The sequence below is a fragment of the Paroedura picta genome, chromosome 8 (assembly GCF_049243985.1).
Source record: "Paroedura picta isolate Pp20150507F chromosome 8, Ppicta_v3.0, whole genome shotgun sequence".
Taxonomy (NCBI): domain Eukaryota; kingdom Metazoa; phylum Chordata; class Lepidosauria; order Squamata; family Gekkonidae; genus Paroedura; species Paroedura picta.
Window position 1 is genome coordinate 92,875,771 of NC_135376.1, and position 22,825 is coordinate 92,898,595.

The following is a 22,825-nucleotide window of genomic DNA, read 5'->3' on the forward strand; positions in this document are numbered from 1 at the left end:
AGTGTGTTCTGATATACCCCTAGCCCTTAGCAGGCATCCACTTCTCTCTGGGGCAACGTAGGCGAGGGCGTTGTGATGTCATTTCATAGGTCTCCAGTTTCTAGCTGGAGGTTTTCTTACACTCTGAATTCTAGTGTGTTCTGATATACCCCAAGCCCATAGCAGGCATCCCCTTCTCTCCGGGGCAACATAGGCGAGTGCTTTGTGATGTCATTTCATAGGTCTCCAGATTCTAGCTGGAGGTTTTCTTACACTCTGACTTCTAGAGTGTTCTGATATACCCCTAGCCAATAGCAGGCATCCCCTTCTCTCTGTGGCAACATAGGAGAGTGCTTTGTGATGTCATTTCATAGGTCTCCAGTTTCTAGCTGGAGGTTTTCTTACACTCCAACTTCTAGTGTGTTCTGATATACCCCAAGCCCATAGCAGGCATCCCCTTCTCTCTAGGGCAATATAGGTGAGTGCTTTGTGATGTCATTTCATAGGTTTCCAGTTTCTAGCTGGAGGTTTTCTTACACTCTGAGTTCTAGTGTGTTCTGATGTACCCCAAGCCCATAGGAGGCATCCCCTTCTCTCCGGGGCAACTTAGGCGAGCCCTTTGTGATGTCATTTCATAGGTTTCCAGTTTCTAGCTGGAGGTTTTCTTACGCGCTGACTTCTAGTGTGTTCTGATATACCGCAAGCCCATAGCAGGCATCCCCTTCTCTCCGGGGCAACATAGATGTGTGCTTTTTGATGTCATTTCATAGGTTTCCAGTTTCTAGCTGGAGGTTTTCTTACACTCTGACTTGTAGTGTGTTCTGATATACCCCAAGCCCATAGCAGGCATCCCCTGCTCTCCGGGGCAACATAGGTGAGGGCTTTGTGATGTCATTTCATAGGTTTCCAGTTTCAAGCTGGAGGTTTTCTTACACTCTGAATTCTAGTGTTTTCTGATACACCCCTAGCCCATAGCAGGCATCCCCTTCTCTCCGGGGCAACATAGGTGAGTGCTTTGTGATATCATTTCATAGGTTTCCAGTTTCTAGCTGGAGGTTTTCTTACACTCTGAATTCTAGTGTGTTCTGATATACCCCTAGCCCATACCCCTCCTCTCCGGGGCAACCTAGGCGAGCCCTTTGTGATGTCATTTCATAGGTCTCCAGTTTCTAGCTGGAGGTTTTCTTACACTCTGAATTCTAGTGTGTTCTGATATACCCCTAGCCAATTGCAGGAATCGCCTTCTCTCCGGGGCAAAGTAGGTGAGCTCTTTGTGATGTCATTTCGTACGTCTCCAGATTCTAGCTGGAGGTTTTCTTACACTCTGAATTCTAGTGTGTTCTGATATACCCCAAGCCCATAGCAGGCATCCCCTTCTCTCCGGGGCAACATAGGCGAGTGCTTTGTGATGTCATTTCATAGGTCTCCAGATTCTAGCTGGAGGTTTTCTTACACTCTGACTTCTAGAGTGTTCTGATATACCCCTAGCCAATAGCAGGCATCCCCTTCTCTCTGTGGCAACATAGGAGAGTGCTTTGTGATGTCATATCATAGGTCTCCAGTTTCTAGCTGGAGGTTTTCTTACACTCCAACTTCTAGTGTGTTCTGATATACCCCAAGCCCATAGCAGGCATCCCCTTCTCTCTAGGGCAATATAGGTGAGTGCTTTGTGATGTCATTTCATAGGTTTCCAGTTTCTAGCTGGAGGTTTTCTTACACTCTGACTTCTAGAGTGTTCTGATATACCCCTAGCCAATAGCAGGCATCCCCTTCTCTCTGTGGCAACATAGGAGAGTGCTTTGTGATGTCATTTCATAGGTCTCCAGTTTCTAGCTGGAGGTTTTCTTACACTCTGAATTCTAGTGTGTTCTGATATACCCCTAGCCAATAGCAGGAATCCCCTTCTCTCTGTGGCAACGTAGGCGAGCGCTTTGTGATGTCATTTCATAGGTCTCCAGTTTCTAGCTGGAGGTTTTCTTACACTCTGACTTCTAGTGTGTTCTGATATACCCCAAGGCCATAGCAGGCATCCCCTTCTCTCCGGGGCAACATAGGTGAGTGCTTTGTGATGTCATTTCATAGGTTTCCAGTTTCTAGCTGGAGGTTTTCTTACACTCTGACTTCTAGAGTGTTCTGATATACCCCTAGCCAATAGCAGGCATCCCCTTCTCTCTGTGGTAACGTAGGCGAGCGCTTTGTGATATCATTTCATAGGTTTCCAGTTTCTAGCTGGAAGTTTTCTTACGCTCTGACTACTAGTGTGTTCTGATATACCCCTAGCCCTTAGCAGGCATCCACTTCTCTCTGGGGCAACGTAGGCGAGGGCGTTGTGATGTCATTTCATAGGTCTCCAGTTTCTAGCTGGAGGTTTTCTTACACTCTGAATTCTAGTGTGTTCTGATATACCCCAAGCCCATAGCAGGCATCCCCTTCTCTCCGGGGCAACATAGGCGAGTGCTTTGTGATGTCATTTCATAGGTCTCCAGATTCTAGCTGGAGGTTTTCTTACACTCTGACTTCTAGAGTGTTCTGATATACCCCTAGCCAATAGCAGGCATCCCCTTCTCTCTGTGGCAACATAGGAGAGTGCTTTGTGATGTCATTTCATAGGTCTCCAGTTTCTAGCTGGAGGTTTTCTTACACTCCAACTTCTAGTGTGTTCTGATATACCCCAAGCCCATAGCAGGCATCCCCTTCTCTCTAGGGCAATATAGGTGAGTGCTTTGTGATGTCATTTCATAGGTTTCCAGTTTCTAGCTGGAGGTTTTCTTACACTCTGACTTCTAGAGTGTTCTGATATACCCCTAGCCAATAGCAGGCATCCCCTTCTCTCTGTGGCAACATAGGAGAGTGCTTTGTGATGTCATTTCATAGGTCTCCAGTTTCTAGCTGGAGGTTTTCTTACACTCTGAATTCTAGTGTGTTCTGATATACCCCTAGCCAATAGCAGGAATCCCCTTCTCTCTGTGGCAACGTAGGCGAGCGCTTTGTGATGTCATTTCATAGGTCTCCAGTTTCTAGCTGGAGGTTTTCTTACACTCTGACTTCTAGTGTGTTCTGATATACCCCAAGGCCATAGCAGGCATCCCCTTCTCTCCGGGGCAACATAGGTGAGTGCTTTGTGATGTCATTTCATAGGTTTCCAGTTTCTAGCTGGAGGTTTTCTTACACTCTGACTTCTAGAGTGTTCTGATATACCCCTAGCCAATAGCAGGCATCCCCTTCTCTCTGTGGCAACGTAGGCGAGCGCTTTGTGATATCATTTCATAGGTTTCCAGTTTCTAGCTGGAAGTTTTCTTACACTCTGACTTCTAGTGTGTTCTGATGTACCCCAAGCCAATAGGAGGAATTCCCTTCTCTCCGGGGCAACATAGATGAGTCTTTTTTGATGTCATTTCATAGGTTTCCAGTTTCTAGCTGGAAGTTTTCTTACACTCTGACTACTAGTGTGTTCTGATATACCCCTAGCCCATAGCAGGCATGCCCTTCTCTCCGGGGCAACGTAGGCGAAGGCGTTGTAATGTCATTTCATAGGTCTCCAGTTTCTAGCTGGAGGATTTCTTACACTCTGCCTACTAGTGTGTTCTGATATGCCCCAAGCCCATAGCAGGCATCCCCTTCTCTCCGGGGCAACGTAGGTGAGTGCTTTGTGATGTCATTTCATAGGTTTCCAGTTTCTAGCTGGAGGTTTTCTTACACTCTGAGTTCTAGTGTGTTCTGATGTACCCCAAGCCCATAGGAGGCATCCCCTTCTCTCCGGGGCAACTTAGGCGAGCCCTTTGTGATGTCATTTCATAGGTTTCCAGTTTCTAGCTGGAGGTTTTCTTACGCGCTGACTTCTAGTGTGTTCTGATATACCGCAAGCCCATAGCAGGCATCCCCTTCTCTCCGGGGCAACATAGATGTGTGCTTTTTGATGTCATTTCATAGGTTTCCAGTTTCTAGCTGGAGGTTTTCTTACACTCTGACTTGTAGTGTGTTCTGATATACCGCAAGCCCATAGCAGGCATCCCCTTCTCTCCGGGGCAACTTAGGTGAGCGCTTTGTGATGTCATTTCATAGGTTTCCAGTTTCTAGCTGGAGATTTTCTTACACTCTGATTTCTAGTATGTTCTGATATACCCAAGCCCATAGCAGGCATCCACTTCTCTCCGGGGCAACATAGGTGAGAGCTTTGTGATGTCATTTCATAGGTCTCCAGATTCTAGCTGGAGGTTTTCTTACACTCTGACTTCTAGTGTGTTCTCAATACCCCAAGCCCATAGCAGGAATTCCCTTCTCTCCGGGGCAACATAGATGTGTCCTTTGTGATGTCATTTCATAGGTCTCCGGTTTCTAGCTGGAGGTTTTCTTACACTGTGACTACTAGTCTGTTCTGATATACCCCTAGCCCATAGCAGGCATTCCCTTCTCTTCGGGGCAAATGAGGTGAGTGCAACAATAGTGAGTGCAACAATAGTTTCTAGCTGGAGGTTTTCTTACACTCTGAATTCTAGTGTGTTTTTATATATCCCTAGCCCATACCCCTCCTCTCCGGGGTAATTTAGGCGAGCGCTTTGTGATGTAATTTCATAGGTCTCCAGTTTCTAGCTGGAGGTTTTCTTACGCTCTGACTACTAGTGTGTTCTGATATACCCCTAGCCCATAGCAGGCATCCACTTCTCTCTGGGGCAATGTAGGCGAGGGCGTTGTGATGTCATTTCATAGGTCTCCAGATTCTAGCTGGAGGTTTTCTTACACTCTGACTTCTAGAGTGTTCTGATATACCCCTAGCCAATAGCAGGCATCCCCTTCTCTCTGTGGCAACATAGGAGAGTGCTTTGTGATGTCATTTCATAGGTCTCCAGTTTCTAGCTGGAGGTTTTCTTACACTCCGACTTCTAGTGTGTTCTGATATACCCCAAGCCCATAGCAGGCATCCCCTTCTCTCTAGGGCAATATAGGTGAGTGCTTTGTGATGTCATTTCATAGGTTTCCAGTTTCTAGCTGGAGATTTTCTTACACTCTGACTACTAGTGTGTTCTGATATACCCCTAGCCAATAGCAGGCATCCCCTTCTCTCTGTGGCAACGTAGGCGAGCGCTTTGTGATGTCATTTCATAGGTTTCCAGTTTCTAGCTGGAGGTTTTCTTACACTCTGACTTCTAGAGTGTTCTGATATACCCCTAGCCAATAGCAGGCATCCCCTTCTCTCTGTGGCAACGTAGGCGAGCGCTTTGTGATGTCATTTCATAGGTCTCCAGTTTCTAGCTGGAGGTTTTCTTACACTCTGATTTCTAGTATGTTCTTAAATACCCCAAGCCCATAGCAGGCATCCCCTTCTCTCCGGGGCAACATAGGTGAGTGCTTTGTGATGTCATTTCATAGGTCTCCAGATTCTAGCTGGAGGTTTTCTTACACTCTGACTTCTAGTGTGTTCTCAATACCCCAAGCCCATAGCAGGAATTCCCTTCTCTCCGGGGCAACATAGATGTGTCCTTTGTGATGTCATTTCATAGGTCTCCGGTTTCTAGCTGGAGGTTTTCTTACACTGTGACTTCTAGTGTGTTCTGATATACCCCTAGCCCATAGCAGGCATTCCCTTCTCTTCGGGGCAAATGAGGTGAGTGCAACAATAGTGAGTGCAACAATAGTTTCTACCTGGAGGTTTTCTTACACTCTGACTACTAGTGTGTTCTGATATACCCCTAGCCCATAGCAGGCATCCCCTTCTCTCCGGGGCAACATAGGTGAGTGCTTTGTGATGTCATTTCATAGGTCTCCAGTTTGTAGCTGGAGGTTTTCTTACACTCTGACTTCTAGTGTTTTCTGATATACCCCAAGCCCATAGCAGGAATTCCCTTCTCTCCGGGGCAACATAGGTGTGTGCTTTGTGATGTAATTTCATAGTTTTCCAGTTTCTAGCTGGAGGTTATCTTACACTCTGACTTCTAGTGTGTTCTGATATGCCCCAAGCCCATAGCAGGCATCCCCTTCTCTCCGGGGCAACGTAGGTGAGTGCTTTGTGATGTCATTTCATAGGTTTCCAGTTTCTAGCTGGAGGTTTTCGTACACTCTGAATTCTAGTGTGTTCTGATATACCCTTAGCCCATAGCAGGCATCCCCTTCTCTCCGGGGCAACTTAGGCAAGCGCTTTGTGATGTCATTTCATAGGTTTCCAGTTTCTAGCTGGAGATTTTCTTACACTCTGATTTCTGGTGTGTTCTGATGTACCCCAAGCCCATAGCAGGCATCCTGTTCTCTCCGGGGCAACATAGATGAGTCCTTTGTGATGTAAATTCATAGGTTTCCAGTCTCTAGCTGGAGATTTTCTTACACTCTGACTTCTAGTGTGTTCTGATATACCCCTAACCCATAGCAGGCATCCCCTTCTCTCCGGGACAACATAGGTGAGTGCTTTGTGATGTCATTTCATAGGTTTCCAGTTTCTAGCTGGAGATTTTCTTACACTCTGATTTCTGGTGTGTTCTGATGTACCCCAAGCCCATAGTAGGCATCCTGTTCTCACCGGGGCAACATAGATGAGTCCTTTGTGATGTAATTTCATAGGTTTCGAGTTTCTAGCTGGAGATTTTCTTACACTCTGACTACTAGTGTGTTCTGATATACCCCTAGCCCATACCCCTCCTTTCCGGGGCAACTTAGGCGAGCCCTTTGTGATGTCATTTCATAGGTTTCCAATTTCTAGCTGGAGGTTTTCTTACGGTCTGACTACTAGTGTGTTCTGATATACCCCTAGGCCATAGCAGGCATCCATTTCTCTCTGGGGCAACATAGGTGAGTGCTTTGTGATGTCATTTCATAGGTCTCCAGTTTCTAGCTGGAGGTTTTCTTACACTCTGATTTCTAGTGTGTTCTGATATACCCCAAGCCCATAGCAGGCATCCCCTTCTCTCCGGAGCAACATAGGTGAGTCTTTTGTGATGTCATTTCATAGGTTTCCAGTTTCTAGCTGGAGGATTTCTTACACTCTGACTACTAGTGTGTTCTGATATACCCCTAGCCCATAGCAGGCATCCCCTTCTCTCCGGGGCAACATAGGTGAGTGCTTTGTGATGTCATTTCATAGGTTTCCAGTTTCAAGCTGGAGGTTTTCTTACACTCTGAATTCTAGTGTTTTCTGATACACCCCTAGCCCATAGCAGGCATCCCCTTCTCTCCGGGGCAACATAGGTGAGTGCTTTGTGATATCATTTCATAGGTTTCCAGTTTCTAGCTGGAGGTTTTCTTACACTCTGACTTCTAGTGTGTTCTGATGTACCCCAAGCCAATAGGAGGCATCCCCTTCTCTCCGGGGCAACATAGATGAGTCTTTTGTGATGTCATTTCATAGGTTTCCAGTTTCTAGCTGGAAGTTTTCTTACACTCTGACTACTAGTGTGTTCTGATATACCCCTAGCCCATAGCAGGCATGCCCCTTTGTCCGGGGCAACGTAGGCGAAGGCGTTGTAATGTCATTTCATAGGTCTCCAGTTTCTAGCTGGAGGATTTCTTACACTCTGACTACTAGTGTGTTCTGATATGCCCCAAGCCCATAGCAGGCATCCTCTTCTCTCCGGGGCAACGTAGGTGAGTGCTTTGTGATGTCATTTCATAGGTTTCCAGTTTCTAGCTGGAGGTTTTCTTACACTCTGAATTCTAGTGTGTTCTGATATACCCCTAGCCAATAGCAGGCATCCCCTTCTCTCCGGGGCAACTTAGGCGAGAGCTTTGTGATGTCATTTCATAGGTCTCAAGTTTATAGCTGGAGGTTTTCTTACACTCTGAATTCTAGTGTGTTCTGATATACCCCTAGCCCATAACACGCATCCCCTTCTCTCCGGGGCAACTTAGGCGAGAGCTTTGTGATGTCATTTCATAGGTCTCCAGTTTCTAGCTGGAGGTTTTCTTACACTCTGAATTCTAGTGTGTTCTGATATACCCCTAGCCCATAACACGCATCCCCTTCTCTCCGGGGCAACTTAGGCAAGCGCTTTGTGATGTCATTTCATAGGTTTCCAGTTTCTAGCTGGAGATTTTCTTACACTCTGATTTCTGGTGTGTTCTGATGTACCCCAAGCCCATAGCAGGCATCCTGTTCTCTCCGGGGCAACATAGATGAGTCCTTTGTGATGTAAATTCATAGGTTTCGAGTTTCTAGCTGGAGATTTTCTTACACTCTGACTACTAGTGTGTTCTGATATAACCCTAGCCCATACCCCTCCTCTCCGGGGCAACTTAGGCGATCCCTTTGTGATGTCATTTCATAGGTCTCCAGTTTCTAGCTGGGGGTTTTCTTACGCTCTGACTACTAGTGTGTTCTGATATACCCCTAGGCCATAGCAGGAATCCACTTCTCTCCGGTGCAACATAGGTGAGTGCTTTGTGATGTCATTTCATAGGTTTCCAGTTTCAAGCTGGAGGTTTTCTTACACTCTGAATTCTAATGTTTTCTGATACACCCCTAGCCCATAGCAGGCATCCCCTTCTCTCCGGGGCAACCTAGGTGAGTGCTTTGGCATATCATTTCATAGGATTCCAGTTTCTAGCTGGAGGTTTTCTTACACTCTGACTTCTAGTGTGTTCTGATGTACCCCAAGCCAATAGGAGGAATTCCCTTCTCTCCGGGGCAACATAGATGAGTCTTTTGTGATGTCATTTCATAGGTTTCCAGTTTCTAGCTGGAAGTTTTCTTACACTCTGACTACTAGTGTGTTCTGATATACCCCTAGCCCATAGCAGGCATGCCCTTCTCTCCGGGGCAACGTAGGCGAAGGCGTTGTAATGTCATTTCATAGGTCTCCAGTTTCTAGCTGGAGGATTCCTTACACTCTGAGTACTAGTGTGTTCTGATATGCCCCAAGCCCATAGCAGGCATCCCCTCCTCTCCGGGGCAACGTAGGTGAGTGCTTTGTAATGTCATTTCATAGGTTTCCAGTTTCTAGCTGGAGGTTTTCTTACACTCTGAATTCTAGTGTGTTCTGATATACCCCTAGCCAATAGCAGGCATCCCCTTCTCTCCGGGGCAACTTAGGCGAGAGCTTTGTGATGTCATTTCATAGGTCTCCAGTTTCTAGCTGGAGGTTTTCTTAAACTCTGAATTGTAGTGTGTTCTGATATACCCCTAGCCCATAACACGCATCTCCTTCTCTCCGGGGCAACTTAGGCGAGAGCTTTGTGATGTCATTTCATAGGTCTCCAGTTTCTAGCTGGAGGTTTTCTTACACTCTGAATTCTAGTGTGTTCTGATATACCCCTAGCCCATAACACGCATCCCCTTCTCTCCGGGGCAACTTAGGCAAGCGCTTTGTGATGTCATTTCATAGGTTTCCAGTTTCTAGCTGGAGATTTTCTTACACTCTGATTTCTGGTGTGTTCTGATGTACCCCAAGCCCATAGTAGGCATCCTGTTCTCACCGGGGCAACATAGATGAGTCCTTTGTGATGTAAATTCATAGGTTTCGAGTTTCTAGCTGGAGATTTTCTTACAATCTGACTACTAGTGTGTTCTGATATACCCCTAGCCCATACCCCTCCTCTCCGGGGCAACTTAGGCGAGCCCTTTGTGATGTCATTTCATAGGTCTCCAGTTTCTAGCTGGAGGTTTTCTTACACTCTGAATTCTAGTGTGTTCTGATATACCCCTAGCCCATAACACGCATCCCCTTCTCTCCGGGGCAACTTAGGCAAGCGCTTTGTGATGTCATTTCACAGGTTTCCAGTTTATAGCTGGAGATTTTCTTACACTCTGATTTCTGGTGTGTTCTGATGTACCCCAAGCCCATAGTAGGCATCCTGTTCTCACCGGGGCAACATAGATGAGTCCTTTGTGATGTAAATGCATAGGTTTCGAGTTTCTAGCTGGAGATTTTCTTACACTCTGACTACTAGTGTGTTCTGATATACCCCTAGCCCATACCCCTCCTCTCCGGGGCAACTTAGGCGAGCCCTTTGTGATGTCATTTCATAGGTCTCCAGTTTCTAGCTGGGGGTTTTCTTACGGTCTGACTACTAGTGTGTTCTGATATACCCCTAGGCCATAGCAGGCATCCACTTCTCTCTGGGGCAACATAGGTGAGTGCTTTGTGATGTCATTTCATAGGTCTCCAGTTTCTAGCTGGAGGTTTTCTTACACTCTGATTTCTAGTGTGTTCTGATATACCCCAAGCCCATAGCAGGCATCCCCTTCTCTCCGGAGCAACATAGGTGAGTCTTTTGTGATGTCATTTCATAGGTTTCCAGTTTCTAGCTGGAGGATTTCTTACACTCTGACTACTAGTGTGTTCTGATATACCCCTAGCCCATAGCAGGCATCCCCTTCTCTCCGGGGCAACATAGGTGAGTGCTTTGTGATATCATTTCATAGGTTTCCAGTTTCTAGCTGGAGGTTTTCTTACACTCTGACTTCTAGTGTGTTCTGATGTACCCCAAGCCAATAGGAGGCATCCCCTTCTCTCCGGGGCAACATAGATGAGTCTTTTGTGATGTCATTTCATAGGTTTCCAGTTTCTAGCTGGAAGTTTTCTTACACTCTGACTACTAGTGTGTTCTGATATACCCCTAGCCCATAGCAGGCATGCCCTTCTCTCCGGGGCAACGTAGGCGAAGGCGTTGTAATGTCATTTTATAGGTCTCCAGTTTCTAGCTGGAGGATTTCTTACACTCTGACTACTAGTGTGTTCTTATATGCCCCAAGCCCATAGCAGGCATCCCCTTCTCTCCGGGGCAACGTAGGTGAGTGCTTTGTGATGTCATTTCATAGGTTTCCAGTTTCTAGCTGGAGGTTTTCTTACACTCTGAATTCTAGTGTGTTCTGATATACCCCTAGCCAATAGCAGGTATCCCCTTCTCTCCGGGGCAACTTAGGCGAGAGCTTTGTGATGTCATTTCATAGGTCTCCAGTTTCTAGCTGGAGGTTTTCTTACACTCTGAATTCTAGTGTGTTCTGATATACCCCTAGCCCATAACACGCATCCCCTTCTCTCCGGGGCAACTTAGGCGAGAGCTTTGTGATGTCATTTCATAGGTCTCCAGTTTCTAGTTCGAGGTTTTCTTACACTCTGAATTCTAGTGTGTTCTGATATACCCCTAGCCCATAACACGCATCCCCTTCTCTCCGGGGCAACTTAGGCAAGCGCTTTGTGATGTCATTTCATAGGTTTCCAGTTTCTAGCTGGAGATTTTCTTACACTCTGATTTCTGGTGTGTTCTGATGTACCCCAAGCCCATAGCAGGCATCCTGTTCTCTCCAGGGGAACATAGATGAGTCTTTTGTGATGTCATTTCATAGGTTTCCAGTTTCTAGCTGGAAGTTTTCTTACACTCTGACTACTAGTGTGTTCTGATATACCCCTAGCCCATAGCAGGCATGCCCTTCTCTCCGGGGCAACGTAGGCGAAGGCGTTGTAATGTCATTTCATAGGTCTCCAGTTTCTAGCTGGAGGATTTCTTACACTCTGACTACTAGTGTGTTCTGATATACCCCTAGCCCATAACACGCATCCCCTTCTCTCCGGGGCAACTTAGGCGAGAGCTTTGTGATGTCATTTCATAGGTCTCCAGTTTCTAGCTCGAGGTTTTCTTACACTCTGAATTCTAGTGTGTTCTGATATACCCCTAGCCCATAACACGCATCCCCTTCTCTCCGGGGCAACTTAGGCAAGCGCTTTGTGATGTCATTTCATAGGTTTCCAGTTTCTAGCTGGAGATTTTCTTACACTCTGATTTCTGGTGTGTTCTGATGTACCCCAAGCCCATAGCAGGCATCCTGTTCTCTCCGGGGCAACATAGATGAGTCCTTTGTGATGTAAATTCATAGGTTTCGAGTTTCTAGCTGGAGATTTTCTTACACTCTGACTACTAGTGTGTTCTGATATACCCCTAGCCCATACCCCTCCTCTCCGGGGCAACTTAGGCGAGCCCTTTGTGATGTCATTTCATAGGTCTCCAGTTTCTAGCTGGGGGTTTTCTTACGCTCTGACTACTAGTGTGTTCTGATATACCCCTAGGCCATAGCAGGCATCCACTTCTCTCTGGGGCAACATAGGTGAGTGCTTTGTGATGTCATTTCATAGGTCTCCAGTTTCTAGCTGGAGGTTTTCTTACACTCTGATTTCTAGTGTGTTCTGATATACCCCAAGCCCATAGCAGGCATCCCCTTCCCTCCGGGGCAACATAGGTGAGTCTTTTGTGATATCATTTCATAGGTTTCCAGTTTCTAGCTGGAGGATTTCTTACACTCTGACTACTAGTGTGTTCTGATATACCCCTAGCCCATAGCAGGCATCCCCTTCTCTCCGGGGCAACATAGGTGAGTGCTTTGTGATGTCATTTCATAGGTCTCCAGTTTGTAGCTGGAGGTTTTCTTACATTCTGACTTCTAGTGTTTTCTGATATACCCCTAGCCCATAGCAGGCATGCCCTTCTCTCCGGGGCAACGTAGGCGAAGGCGTTGTAATGTCATTTCATAGGTCTCCAGTTTCTAGCTGGAGGATTTCTTACACTCTGACTACTAGTGTGTTCTGATATACCCCTAGCCCATAGCAGGCATCCCCTTCTCTCCGGAGCAACATAGGTGAGTGCTTTGTGATGTCATTTCATAGGTCTCCAGTTTGTAGCTGGAGGTTTTCTTACACTCTGACTTCTAGTGTTTTCTGATATACCCCAAGCCCATAGCAGGAATTCCCTTCTCTCCGGGGCAACATAGGTGTGTGCTTTGTGATGTAATTTCATAGTTTTCCAGTTTCTAGCTGGAGGTTTTCGTACACTCTGAATTCTAGTGTGTTCTGATATACCCTTAGCCCATAGCAGGCATCCCCTTCTCTCCGGGGCAACTTAGGCAAGCGCTTTGTGATGTCATTTCATAGGTTTCCAGTTTCTAGCTGGAGATTTTCTTACACTCTGATTTCTGTTGTGTTCTGATGTACCCCAAGCCCATAGCAGGCATCCTGTTCTCTCCGGGGCAACATAGATGAGTCCTTTGTGATGTAAATTCATAGGTTTCCAGTCTCTAGCTGGAGATTTTCTTACACTCTGACTTCTAGTGTGTTCTGATATACCCCTAACCCATAGCAGGCATCCCCTTCTCTCCGGGACAACATAGGTGAGTGCTTTGTGATGTCATTTCATAGGTATCCAGTTTCTAGCGGGAGATTTTCTTACACTCTGACTACTACTGTGTTCTGATGTACCCCAAGCCCATAGCAGGCATCCCCTTCTCTCCGGGGCAACATAGATGAGTCTTTTGTGATGTCATTTCATAGGTTTCCAGTTTCTAGCTGGAGATTTTCTTACACTCTGACTACTAGTGTGTTCTGATGTACCCCAAGCCAATATCAGTCAAGCCCTTCTCTCCAGGGCAACATAGATGAGTCTTTTGTGATGTCATTTCATAGGTCTCCAGATTCTAGCTGCAGGTTTTCTTACACTCTGATTTCTAGTGTGTTCTGAATACCCCAAGCCCATAGCAGGCATCCCCTTCTCTCTGTGGCAACGTAGGCGAGCTCTTTGTGATGTCATTTCATAGGTCTCCAGTTTCTAGCTGGACGTTTTCTTACACTCTGACTACTAGTGTGTTCTGAATACCCCAAACCAATAGCAGGCATCCCCTTCTCTCTGTGGCAACGTAGGTGAGGGCTTTGTGATGTCATTTCATAGGTTTCCAGTTTCTAGCTGGAGGTTTTGCTACACTCTGACTTCTAGTGTGTTCTGATATACCCCAAGTCCATAGCAGGCATCCCCTTCTCTCTGTGGCAACGTAGGCGAGCGCTTTGTGATGTCATTTCATAGGTCTCCAGTTTCTAGCTGGTAGTTTTCTTACACTCTGACTACTAGTGTGTTCTGATATACCCATAGCCCATAGCAGGCATCCCCTTCTCTCCGGGGCAACGTAGGCGAAGGCGTTGTAATGTCATTTCATAGGTCTCCAGTTTCTAGCTGGAGGTTTTCTTACACTCTGACTACTAGTGTGTACTGATATACCCCTAGCCCATAGCAGGCATCCCCTTCTCTCCGGGGCAACTGAGGCGAGCGCTTTGTGATGTCATTTCATAGGTTTCCAGTTTCTAGCTGGAGGTTTTCTTACACTCTGACTTCTAGTGAGTTCTGATATACCCCAAGCCCATAGCAGGCATCCCTTTCTCTCCGGGGCAACATAGGTGAGTGCTTTGTGATGTCATTTCATAGGTTTCTAGTTTCTAGCTGGAGGTTTTCTTACACTCTGAATTCTAGTGTGTTCTGATATACCCCTTGCCCATAGCAGGCATCCCCATCTCTCCGGGGCAACTTAGGCGAGCACTTTGTGTTCTGATATACCCCTAGCCCATAGCAGGCATCCCCTTCTCTCCGGGACAACATAGGTGAGTGCTTTGTGATGTCATTTCATAGGTCTCCAGATTCTAGCTGCAGGTTTTCTTACACTCTGACTTCTAGTGTGTTCTGAATATCCCAAGCCCATAGCAGGCATCCCCTTCTCTCCGGGGCAACATAGGTGAGTGCTTTGTGATGTCATTTCATAGGTTTCCAGTTTATAGCTGGAGGTTTTCTATCCCTCTGACTTCTAGTGTGTTCTGATATACCCCAAGCCTATAGCAGGCATCCCCTTCTCTCCGGGGCAACATAGGTGAGTGCTTTGTGATGTCATTTCATATGTTTCCAGTTTATAGCTGGAGGTTTTCTTACCCTCTGACTTCTAGTGTGTTCTGATATACCCCAAGCCGGTAGCAGGCATCCCCTACTCTCCGGGGCAACATAGGTGAGTGCTTTGTGATGTCATTTCATATGTTTCCAGTTTATTGCTGGAGGTTTTCTTACACTCAGACTACTAGTGTGTTCTGATATACCCCAAACCCATAGCTGGCATGCACTACTCTCCGGGGCAACATAGGTGAGTGCTTTGTGATGTCATTTCATAGGTCTCCAGTTTCTAGCTGGAGGTTTTCTTACACTCTGAATTCTAGTGTGTTCTGATATACCCCTAGCCCATAACACGCATCCCCTTCTCTCCGGGGCAACTTAGGCGAGAGCTTTGTGATGTCATTTCATAGGTCTCCAGTTTCTAGCTCGAGGTTTTCTTACACTCTGAATTCTAGTGTGTTCTGATATACCCCTAGGCCATAACACGCATCCCCTTCTCTCCGGGGCAACTTAGGCAAGCGCTTTGTGATGTCATTTCATAGGTTTCCAGTTTCTAGCTGGAGATTTTCTTACACTCTGATTTCTGGTGTGTTCTGATGTACCCCAAGCCCATAGCAGGCATCCTGTTCTCTCCGGGGCAACATAGATGAGTCCTTTGTGATGTAAATTCATAGGTTTCGAGTTTCTAGCTGGAGATTTTCTTACACTCTGACTACTAGTGTGTTCTGATATACCCCTAGCCCATACCCCTCCTCTCCGGGGCAACTTAGGCGAGCCCTTTGTGATGTCATTTCATAGGTCTCCAGTTTCTAGCTGGAGGATTTCTTACACTCTGACTACTAGTGTGTTCTGATATACCCCTAGCCCATAGCAGGCATCCCCTTCTCTCCGGGGCAACATAGGTGAGTGCTTTGTGATGTCATTTCATAGGTCTCCAGTTTGTAGCTGGAAGTTTTCTTACATTCTGACTTCTAGTGTTTTCTGATATACCCCTAGCCCATAGCAGGCATGCCCTTCTCTCCGGGGCAACGTAGGCGAAGGCGTTGTAATGTCATTTCATAGGTCTCCAGTTTCTAGCTGGAGGATTTCTTACACTCTGACTACTAGTGTGTTCTGATATACCCCTAGCCCATAGCAGGCATCCCCTTCTCTCCGGGGCAACATAGGTGAGTGCTTTGTGATGTCATTTCATAGGTCTCCAGTTTGTAGCTGGAGGTTTTCTTACACTCTGACTTCTAGTGTTTTCTGATATACCCCAAGCCCATAGCAGGAATTCCCTTCTCTCCGGGGCAACATAGGTGTGTGCTTTGTGATGTAATTTCATAGTTTTCCAGTTTCTAGCTGGAGGTTTATTTACACTCTGATTTCTAGTGTGTTCTGATATGCCCCAAGCCCATAGCAGGCATCCCCTTCTCTCCGGGGCAACGTAGGTGAGTGCTTTGTGATGTCATTTCATAGGTTTCCAGTTTCTAGCTGGAGGTTTTCGTACACTCTGAATTCTAGTGTGTTCTGATATACCCTTAGCCCATAGCAGGCATCCCTTTCTCTCCGGGGCAACTTAGGCAAGCGCTTTGTGATGTCATTTCATAGGTTTCCAGTTTCTAGCTGGAGATTTTCTTACACTCTGATTTCTGGTGTGTTCTGATGTACCCCAAGCCCATAGCAGGCATCCTGTTCTCTCCGGGGCAACATAGATGAGTCCTTTGTGATGTAAATTCATAGGTTTCCAGTCTCTAGCTGGAGATTTTCTTACACTCTGACTTCTAGTGTGTTCTGATATACCCCAAGCCGGTAGCAGGCATCCCCTACTCTCCGGGGCAACTTAGGCGAGCACTTTGTGTTCTGATATACCCCTAGCCCATAGCAGGCATCCCCTTCTCTCCGGGACAACATAGGTGAGTGCTTTGTGATGTCATTTCATAGGTCTCCAGATTCTAGCTGCAGGTTTTCTTACACTCTGACTTCTAGTGTGTTCTGAATATCCCAAGCCCATAGCAGGCATCCCCTTCTCTCCGGGGCAACATAGGTGAGTGCTTTGTGATGTCATTTCATAGGTTTCCAGTTTATAGCTGGAGGTTTTCTATCCCTCTGACTTCTAGTGTGTTCTGATATACCCCAAGCCTATAGCAGGCATCCCCTTCTCTCCGGGGCAACATAGGTGAGTGCTTTGTGATGTCATTTCATATGTTTCCAGTTTATAGCTGGAGGTTTTCTTACCCTCTGACTTCTAGTGTGTTCTGATATACCCCAAGCCGGTAGCAGGCATCCCCTACTCTCCGGGGCAACATAGGTGAGTGCTTTGTGATGTCATTTCATATGTTTCCAGTTTATTGCTGGAGGTTTTCTTACACTCAGACTACTAGTGTGTTCTGATATACCCCAAACCCATAGCTGGCATGCACTACTCTCCGGGGCAACATAGGTGAGTGCTTTGTGATGTCATTTCATAGGTCTCCAGTTTCTAGCTGGAGGTTTTCTTACACTCTGAATTCTAGTGTGTTCTGATATACCCCTAGCCCATAACACGCATCCCCTTCTCTCCGGGGCAACTTAGGCGAGAGCTTTGTGATGTCATTTCATAGGTCTCCAGTTTCTAGCTCGAGGTTTTCTTACACTCTGAATTCTAGTGTGTTCTGATATACCCCTAGGCCATAACACGCATCCCCTTCTCTCCGGGGCAACTTAGGCAAGCGCTTTGTGATGTCATTTCATAGGTTTCCAGTTTCTAGCTGGAGATTTTCTTACACTCTGATTTCTGGTGTGTTCTGATGTACCCCAAGCCCATAGCAGGCATCCTGTTCTCTCCGGGGCAACATAGATGAGTCCTTTGTGATGTAAATTCATAGGTTTCGAGTTTCTAGCTGGAGATTTTCTTACACTCTGACTACTAGTGTGTTCTGATATACCCCTAGCCCATACCCCTCCTCTCCGGGGCAACTTAGGCGAGCCCTTTGTGATGTCATTTCATAGGTCTCCAGTTTCTAGCTGGAGGATTTCTTACACTCTGACTACTAGTGTGTTCTGATATACCCCTAGCCCATAGCAGGCATCCCCTTCTCTCCGGGGCAACATAGGTGAGTGCTTTGTGATGTCATTTCATAGGTCTCCAGTTTGTAGCTGGAAGTTTTCTTACATTCTGACTTCTAGTGTTTTCTGATATACCCCTAGCCCATAGCAGGCATGCCCTTCTCTCCGGGGCAACGTAGGCGAAGGCGTTGTAATGTCATTTCATAGGTCTCCAGTTTCTAGCTGGAGGATTTCTTACACTCTGACTACTAGTGTGTTCTGATATACCCCTAGCCCATAGCAGGCATCCCCTTCTCTCCGGGGCAACATAGGTGAGTGCTTTGTGATGTCATTTCATAGGTCTCCAGTTTGTAGCTGGAGGTTTTCTTACACTCTGACTTCTAGTGTTTTCTGATATACCCCAAGCCCATAGCAGGAATTCCCTTCTCTCCGGGGCAACATAGGTGTGTGCTTTGTGATGTAATTTCATAGTTTTCCAGTTTCTAGCTGGAGGTTTATTTACACTCTGATTTCTAGTGTGTTCTGATATGCCCCAAGCCCATAGCAGGCATCCCCTTCTCTCCGGGGCAACGTAGGTGAGTGCTTTGTGATGTCATTTCATAGGTTTCCAGTTTCTAGCTGGAGGTTTTCGTACACTCTGAATTCTAGTGTGTTCTGATATACCCTTAGCCCATAGCAGGCATCCCTTTCTCTCCGGGGCAACTTAGGCAAGCGCTTTGTGATGTCATTTCATAGGTTTCCAGTTTCTAGCTGGAGATTTTCTTACACTCTGATTTCTGGTGTGTTCTGATGTACCCCAAGCCCATAGCAGGCATCCTGTTCTCTCCGGGGCAACATAGATGAGTCCTTTGTGATGTAAATTCATAGGTTTCCAGTCTCTAGCTGGAGATTTTCTTACACTCTGACTTCTAGTGTGTTCTGATATACCCCTAACCCATAGCAGGCATCCCCTTCTCTCCGGGACAACATAGGTGAGTGCTTTGTGATGTCATTTCATTGGTTTCCAGTTTGTAGCTGGAAGTTTTCTTACATTCTGACTTCTAGTGTTTTCTGATATACCCCTAGCCCGTAGCTGGCATGCCCTTCTCTCCGGGGCAACGTAGGCGAAGGCGTTGTAATGTCATTTCATAGGTCTCCAGTTTCTAGCTGGAGGATTTCTTACACTCTGACTACTAGTGTGTTCTGATATACCCCTAGCCCATAGCAGGCATCCCCTTCTCTCCGGGGCAACATAGGTGAGTGCTTTGTGATGTCATTTCATAGGTCTCCAGTTTGTAGCTGGAGGTTTTCTTACACTCTGACTTCTAGTGTTTTCTGATATACCCCAAGCCCATAGCAGGAATTCCCTTCTCTCCGGGGCAACATAGGTGTGTGCTTTGTGATGTAATTTCATAGTTTTCCAGTTTCTAGCTGGAGGTTTATTTACACTCTGATTTCTAGTGTGTTCTGATATGCCCCAAGCCCATAGCAGGCATCCCCTTCTCTCCGGGGCAACGTAGGTGAGTGCTTTGTGATGTCATTTCATAGGTTTCCAGTTTCTAGCTGGAGGTTTTCGTACACTCTGAATTCTAGTGTGTTCTGATATACCCTTAGCCCATAGCAGGCATCCCCTTCTCTCCGGGGCAACTTAGGCAAGCGCTTTGTGATGTCATTTCATAGGTTTCCAGTTTCTAGCTGGAGATTTTCTTACACTCTGATTTCTGGTGTGTTCTGATGTACCCCAAGCCCATAGCAGGCATCCTGTTCTCTCCGGGGCAACATAGATGAGTCCTTTGTGATGTAAATTCATAGGTTTCCAGTCTCTAGCTGGAGATTTTCTTACACTCTGACTTCTAGTGTGTTCTGATATACCCCTAACCCATAGCAGGCATCCCCTTCTCTCCGGGACAACATAGGTGAGTGCTTTGTAATGTCATTTCATAGGTTTCCAGTTTCTAGCGGGAGATTTTCTTACACTCTGACTACTACTGTGTTCTGATGTACCCCAAGCCCATAGCAGGCATCCCCTTCTCTCCGGGGCAACATAGATGAGTCTTTTGTGATGTCATTTCATAGGTTTCCAGTTTCTAGCTGGAGATTTTCTTACACTGTGACTACTAGTGTGTTCAGATGTACCGCAAGCCAATATCAGTCAAGCCCTTCTCTCCAGGGCAACATAGATGAGTCTTTTGTGATGTCATTTCATAGGTCTCCAGATTCTAGCTGCAGGTTTTCTTACACTCTGATTTCTAGTGTGTTCTGAATACCCCAAGCCCATAGGAGGCATCCCCTTCTCTCTGTGGCAACGTAGGCGAGCTCTTTGTGATGTCATTTCATAGGTCTCCAGTTTCTAGCTGGAGGTTTTCTTACACTCTGAATACTAGTGTGTTCTGAATACCCCAAACCAATAGCAGGCATCCCCTTCTCTCTGTGGCAACGTAGGTGAGGGCTTTGTGATGTCATTTCATAGGTCTCCAGTTTCTAGCTGGAGGTTTTGCTACACTCTGACTTCTAGTGTGTTCTGATATACCCCAAGTCCATAGCAGGCATCCCCTTCTCTCTGTGGCAACGTAGGCGAGTGCTTTGTGATGTCATTTCATATGTTTCCAGTTTATAGCTGGAGGTTTTCTTACCCTCTGACTTCTAGTGTGTTCTGATATACCCCAAGCCGGTAGCAGGCATCCCCTACTCTCCGGGGCAACATAGGTGAGTGCTTTGTGATGTCATTTCATATGTTTCCAGTTTATAGCTGGAGGTTTTCTTACACTCAGACTACTAGTGTGTTCTGATATACCCCAATCCCATAGCTGGCATCCACTACTCTCCGGGGCAACATAGGTGAGTGCTTTGTGATGTCATTTCATAGGTCTCCAGTTTCTAGCTGGAGGTTTTTTTACACTCTGAATTCTAGTGTGTTCTGATATACCCCTAGCCCAGAGCAGGCATCCCCTTCTCTCCGGGGCAACTTAGGCGAGCGCTTTGAGATGTCATTTCATATGTTTCCAGGTTCTAGCTGGAGATTTTCTTACAATCTGACTACTAGTGTGTTCTGATGTACCCCAAGCCAAAATCAGTCAAGCCCTTCTCTCCAGGGCAACATAGATGAGTCCTTTGTGATGTCACTTCATAGGTCTCCAGATTCTAGCTGCAGGTTTTCTTACACTCTTAATTCAAGTGTGTTCTGATATACCCCTAGCCCATAGGAGACATCCCCTTCTCTCCGGGGCAACATAGATGAGTCTTTTGTGATGTCAATTCATAGGTTTCCAGTTTCTAGCTGGAGTTGTTCTTACACTCTGACTACTAGTGTGTTCTGATGTACCCCAAGCCAAAATCAGTCAAGCCCTTCTCTCCAGGGCAACATAGATGAGTGCTTTGTGATGTCACTTCATAGGTCTCCAGATTCTAGCTGCAGGTTTTCTTACACTCTGACTTCTAGTGTGTTCTGATATACCCCTAGCCCATAGCAGGCATCCCCTTCTCTCCGGGGCAACTTAGGCAAGCGCTTTGTGATGTCATTTCATAGGTTTCCAGTTTCTAGCTGGAGATTTTCTTACACTCTGATTTCTAATGTGTTCTGATGTACCCCAAGCCCATAGGAGGCATCCCCTTCTCTCCGGGGCAACATAGATGAGTCTTTTGTGATGTCATTTCATAGGTTTCCAGTTTCTAGCTGGAGGTTTTCTTACTCTCTTTCTACTAGTGTGTTCTGATATACCCCTAGCCCATAGCAGGCATCTCCTTCTTCCGGGGCAACGTAGGCGAGCGCTTTGTGATGTCATTTCATAGGTCTCCAGTTTCTAGCTGGAGGTTTTCTTACACTCTGACTTCTAGTGAGTTCTGATATACCCCAAGCCCATAGCAGGCATCCCCTTCTCTCCGGGGCAAAATAGGCGAGTGCTTTGTGATATCATTTCATAGGTTTCCAGTTTCTAGCTGGAGGTTTTCTTACACTCTGAATTCTAGTGTTTTCTGATATACCCCTAGCCCATAGCAGGCATCCCCTTCTCTCCGGGGCAACATAGGTGAGTGCTTTGTGATATCATTTCATAGGTTTCCAGTTTCTAGCTGGAGGTTTTCTTACACTCTTAATTCTAGTGTGTTCTGATATACCCCTAGCCCATAGTAGGCATCCCCTTCTCTCCGGGGCAACTTAGGCAAGCGCTTTGTGATGTCATTCCATAGGTTTCCAGTTTCTAGCTGGAGATGTTCTTACACTCTGATTTCTAGTGTGTTCTGATGTACCCCTAGCCAATAGCAGGCATCCCCTTCTCTCCGGGGCAACATAGATGAGTCCTTTGTGATGTCATTTCATAGGTCTCCAGATTCTAGATGGAGGTTTTCTTACACTCAGCTACTAGTGTGTTCTGATATACCCCTAGCTCATAGCAGGCATCCCCTTCTCTCAGGGGCAACATAGGCGAGCGCTTTGTGATGTCATTTCATAGGTCTCCAGTTTCTAGCTGGAGGATTTCTTACACTCTGACTACTAGTGTGTTCTGATATACCCCTAGCCCACAGCAGGCATCCCCTTCTCTCCGGGGCAACGTAGGCGAGCGCTTTGTGATGTCATTTCATAGGTCTCCAGTTTCTAGCTGGAGGTTTTCTTACATTCTGTCTTCTAGTGTGTTCTGATATACCCCAAGCCCATAGCAGGCATCCCCTTCTCTCCGGGGCAACATAGGTGAGTGCTTTGTGATGTCATTTCATAGGTCTCCAGTTTCTAGCTGGAGGTTTTCTTACACTCTTAATTCTAGTGTGTTCTGATGTACCCCTAGCCAATAGCAGGCATCCCCTTCTCTCCGGGGCAACATAGATGAGTCCTTTGTGATGTCATTTCATAGGTCTCCAGATTCTAGATGGAGGTTTTCTTACACTCAGCTACTAGTGTGTTCTGATATACCCCTAGCTCATAGCAGGCATCCCCTTCTCTCAGGGGCAACATAGGCGAGCGCTTTGTGATGTCATTTCATAGGTCTCCAGATTCTAGCTGGAGGTTTTCTTACACTCTGCTCCTAGTGTGTTCTGATATACCCCTAGCCCATAGCAGGGATCCGCTTCTCTCCGGGGCAACATAGGCGAGCGTTTTGTGATGTCATTTCATAGGTCTCCAGTTTCTAGCTGGAGGATTTCTTACACTCTGACTACTAGTGTGTTCTGATATACCCCTAGCCCACAGCAGGTATCCCCTTCTCTCCGGGGCAACGTAGGCGAGCGCTTTGTGATG